The 5,000-nt window shown below is 53.8% G+C and overlaps 1 non-coding gene across 1 annotated transcript in view; it reads left to right on the top strand.

The window, feature by feature from the left end:
• Window positions 1-3,337: 3,337 nt before the first annotated feature.
• LOC124620960 overlaps window positions 3,338-5,000 on the top strand; it is a 1,910-nt gene continuing 247 nt past the window's right edge. The window contains exon 1 of the ribosomal RNA XR_006980459.1: window positions 3,338-5,000. This exon is cut by the window's right edge and continues 247 nt beyond it. This is a non-coding gene — a ribosomal RNA (small subunit ribosomal RNA).

The following is a 5,000-nucleotide window of genomic DNA, read 5'->3' as shown; positions in this document are numbered from 1 at the left end:
ACCATTGCTCAGCTAAGCCACCAACACCCACACATGTCCTACACAGGGGTACACCCAACATCACAATACTGCCTCCTGTCACAGCACACAAACAATGGCAGGAATGAAAGACACAGGTCTGCCACAAGCATGGAATCAGAGCGCCGCCTGTCATGAGCCAAAGGTGCACCCTGACATGGCAAATCAGATGATGCCGCAGTCATTTACTTACGATAATCACAATCAACAAACCGGCCCCCCCCCCAAAACACCTTTCCTTACAACAATGTGTACCTTAACCTAACCCGTATTGTGCCTTAACCTAACCCGTATTGTGCCTTAACCTAACCCGTATTGTGCCTTAACCTAACCCGTATTGTGCCTTAACCTAACCCGTATTGTGCCTTAACCTAACCCGTATTGTGCCTTAACCTAACCCGTATTGTGCCTTAACCTAACCCGTATTGTGCCTTAACCTAACCCGTATTGTGCCTTAACCTAACCCGTATTGTGCCTTAACCTAACCCGTATTGTGCCTTAACCTAACCCGTATTGTGCCTTAACCTAACCCGTATTGTGCCTTAACCTAACCCGTATTGTGCCTTAACCTAACCCGTATTGTGCCTTAACCTAACCCGTATTGTGCCTTAACCTAACCCGTATTGCGCCTTAACCTAACCCGTATTGCGCCTTAACCTAACCCGTATTGCGCCTGAACCTAACCCGTGTTGCGCCTTAACCTAACCCGTGTTGCGCCTTAACCTAACCCGTGTTGCGCCTTAACCTAACCCGTGTTGCGCCTTAACCTAACCCGTGTTGCGCCTTAACCTAACCCGTGTTGCGCCTTAACCTAACCCGTGTTGCGCCTTAACCTAACCCGTGTTGCGCCTTAACCTAACCCGTGTTGCGCCTTAACCTAACCCGTGTAGCGCCTTAACCTAACCCGTGTTGCGCCTTAACCTAACCCGTGTTGCGCCTTAACCTAACCCGTGTTGCGCCTTAACCTAACCTATGTTGCGCCTTAACCTAACCTATGTTGCGCCTTAACCTAACCTATGTTGCGCCTTAACCTAACCTATGTTGCGCCTTAACCTAACCCATATTGTACCTTAACCTAACCCATATTGTACCTTAACCTAACCCATATTGTACCTTAACCTAACCCATATTGTACCTTAACCTAACCCATATTGTACCTTAACCTAACCCATATTGTACCTTAACCTAACCCATATTGTACCTTAACCTAACCCATATTGTACCTTAACCTAACCCATATTGTACCTTAACCTAACCCATGTTGCGCCTTAACCTAACCCATGTTGCGCCTTAACCTAACCTATGTTGCGCCTTAACCTAACCTATGTTGCGCCTTAACCTAACCTATGTTGGGCCTTAACCCAACACACGTTGGGCCTTAACCCAACACACGTTGGGCCTTAACCCAACACACGTTGGGCCTTAACCCAACACACGTTGGGCCTTAACCCAACACACGTTGGGCCTTAACCCAACACACGTTGGGCCTTAACCCAACACACGTTGGGCCTTAACCCAACACACGTTGGGCCTTAACCCAACACACGTTGGGCCTTAACCCAACACACGTTGGGCCTTAACCCAACACACGTTGGGCCTTAACCCAACACACGTTGGGCCTTAACCCGCTCTGTAATTGTCATACGACGCGTTAAATTAGTGTAGTGTTGCCTAACTGCAACCCCCGCAATATAGTTTGCCACTCGCACTGCCCGGTCCCCAGAGTATCGCTTCATGTTAAACACCTTGCAGCTATACACTGTAATGCGGATGGCAGCAGGACGTACATGCTCAATGCCCTTCGCAGTTGTTCATTGGCATTCGCATGGCGAAGCACAGCCTACGTTGTGGTACGGCTTGTGTCAACTGTCCGCTGATGTTGTACGTCCAAATGACACACTGTACTGCACATTGGTCCTCATGTACTGAATGATACATCGTGGTACATGTGTGACCGTACCACGACTGCGCCAACAACGGCGAACCATACGGTCCAAATATTGTGCACTCAGCTACGTGTCGTCTCCCTATAAGAGCTGGATTGCAGTATGGTATGCCGTGGATGGCGATCAGCATGAGCCGTCTGTTGATGTAGTGGCGCGTGTTGTCAGACGTAGTCGTCTCTTCTCACACACCGTGATAGCATGGTGCACTGCGTTCCACATCTGCGACATGCGACAGAGGCCGGTTGACAGTCGTTCGCGCAATGGACATCGCATACGTACGGGGGCCACCTTCCACGTGTTCGCGAAGCGTGCACATGTTGTTGCGTGTATGTGGGCAGACATAGTGTGTCGTGACACCTGACACAGGCATGCAACAATCGTTGAATTTGCAAATGGCGATGGACGTCTACGTTTGCTGGTGACGTTACGCAAATGAACAACTGGTAAACCGTTGTGGTGCGGTTGTTCTCGCTAGAGGTGAATCAGTGATGGCGACGATCGGTTGAGCTACCAACCGGTTGTTTCAGCGATACCCACCATGCCCACGAACGTGAATGGCATGTGGGTGTGAAGCGATACGCGGCGGTGGCTGGGTGGGACCGTCCCCGGCCGGTGAGGGGGGGCCTCCCGGCGTGCTGGCCGCGCGGTGCGTGGGCGCACGCGCTACAGCCGGCTGGTGGGGGCGGCCAGTGGCAGGCGCGCCGGCCGACGGAGGCGGCAGGCGGCGCAGCTGCGCGCCGGCGCACCCTGCACGCGGCGCCGTGCGGCCAAAGTAGGTCCTCGCGGGCCCGGTGCGAAGCGCGGTGGACATCTGCAGTGTGCTGGTCCGATTGAGGACTGTGTGCGCTGAGGATGCGCCGCCGCCCGGCGCTCGGCGCCGCGACGCCGTCTGCTGCTCGGTCGCCTCTGCGGTTCTCGCAGGTGGTTTGTATCGCAGCTGTGCGGACGTGTTGGCGCGTGCGCTGTGCTGGGAGAGTTCGCTTCGGCACCCAAGTGGGGCTTTTGTCCTTCTGTGGCGCTGGCGTTGGAGCTGCCGGCCACCGTTGGTGGCGCGTGTTGTCTCCCGCCGGCAATGCCACGACAGCACGCTCCCGGGCCTCTGTCGGCAGCGGCAAGCTCAGTTGGGAGCACGGGTGGTCGCACCTAAAGCGTCTACTCGCCAAACTCCGGGCGATTGCGCCTCTCTCGAACCCGACCAAGTACTTAGGACGGCGCTGCGCGCCGCCGGGACCTGAGAGGGTTTCGAGGTGTATTGTGCAGGGGAGCTCAGCCTCCTCCTGTTTGCAGAATAATTGAGCGGACGCTTGCGTGTTCGCGCGGGCCCCCGGGACACACTCCCGGGCGGCCGGCTGCTCAGCTCTAGTTGACGCAGCTCCCTGGTTGATCCTGCCAGTAGTCATATGCTTGTCTCAAAGATTAAGCCATGCATGTCTCAGTACAAGCCGCATTAAGGTGAAACCGCGAATGGCTCATTAAATCAGTTATGGTTCCTTAGATCGTACCCACGTTACTTGGATAACTGTGGTAATTCTAGAGCTAATACATGCAAACAGAGTCCCGACCAGAGATGGAAGGGACGCTTTTATTAGATCAAAACCAATCGGTCGGCTCGTCCGGTCCGTTTGCCTTGGTGACTCTGAATAACTTTGGGCTGATCGCACGGTCCTCGTACCGGCGACGCATCTTTCAAATGTCTGCCTTATCAACTGTCGATGGTAGGTTCTGCGCCTACCATGGTTGTAACGGGTAACGGGGAATCAGGGTTCGATTCCGGAGAGGGAGCCTGAGAAACGGCTACCACATCCAAGGAAGGCAGCAGGCGCGCAAATTACCCACTCCCGGCACGGGGAGGTAGTGACGAAAAATAACGATACGGGACTCATCCGAGGCCCCGTAATCGGAATGAGTACACTTTAAATCCTTTAACGAGTATCTATTGGAGGGCAAGTCTGGTGCCAGCAGCCGCGGTAATTCCAGCTCCAATAGCGTATATTAAAGTTGTTGCGGTTAAAAAGCTCGTAGTTGGATTTGTGTCCCACGCTGTTGGTTCACCGCCCGTCGGTGTTTAACTGGCATGTATCGTGGGACGTCCTGCCGGTGGGGCGAGCTGAAGGCGTGCGACGCGCCTCGTGCGTGCTCGTGCGTCCCGAGGCGGACCCCGTTGCAATCCTACCAGGGTGCTCTTGAGTGAGTGTCTCGGTGGGCCGGCACGTTTACTTTGAACAAATTAGAGTGCTTAAAGCAGGCAAGCCCGCCTGAATACTGTGTGCATGGAATAATGGAATAGGACCTCGGTTCTATTTTGTTGGTTTTCGGAACCCGAGGTAATGATTAATAGGGACAGGCGGGGGCATTCGTATTGCGACGTTAGAGGTGAAATTCTTGGATCGTCGCAAGACGAACAGAAGCGAAAGCATTTGCCAAGTATGTTTTCATTAATCAAGAACGAAAGTTAGAGGTTCGAAGGCGATCAGATACCGCCCTAGTTCTAACCATAAACGATGCCAGCCAGCGATCCGCCGCAGTTCCTCCGATGACTCGGCGGGCAGCCTCCGGGAAACCAAAGCTTTTGGGTTCCGGGGGAAGTATGGTTGCAAAGCTGAAACTTAAAGGAATTGACGGAAGGGCACCACCAGGAGTGGAGCCTGCGGCTTAATTTGACTCAACACGGGAAACCTCACCAGGCCCGGACACCGGAAGGATTGACAGATTGATAGCTCTTTCTTGATTCGGTGGGTGGTGGTGCATGGCCGTTCTTAGTTGGTGGAGCGATTTGTCTGGTTAATTCCGATAACGAACGAGACTCTAGCCTGCTAACTAGTCGCGTGACATCCTTCGTGCTGTCAGCGATTACTTTTCTTCTTAGAGGGACAGGCGGCTTCTAGCCGCACGAGATTGAGCAATAACAGGTCTGTGATGCCCTTAGATGTTCTGGGCCGCACGCGCGCTACACTGAAGGAATCAGCGTGTCTTCCTAGGCCGAAAGGTCGGGGTAACCCGCTGAACCTCCTTCGTGCTAGGGATTGGGGCTTGCAA

This window comes from Schistocerca americana, chromosome 6 (assembly GCF_021461395.2).
Source record: "Schistocerca americana isolate TAMUIC-IGC-003095 chromosome 6, iqSchAmer2.1, whole genome shotgun sequence".
Lineage (NCBI taxonomy): Eukaryota > Metazoa > Arthropoda > Insecta > Orthoptera > Acrididae > Schistocerca > Schistocerca americana.
This window is presented reverse-complemented; position numbering and strand designations above follow the sequence as displayed.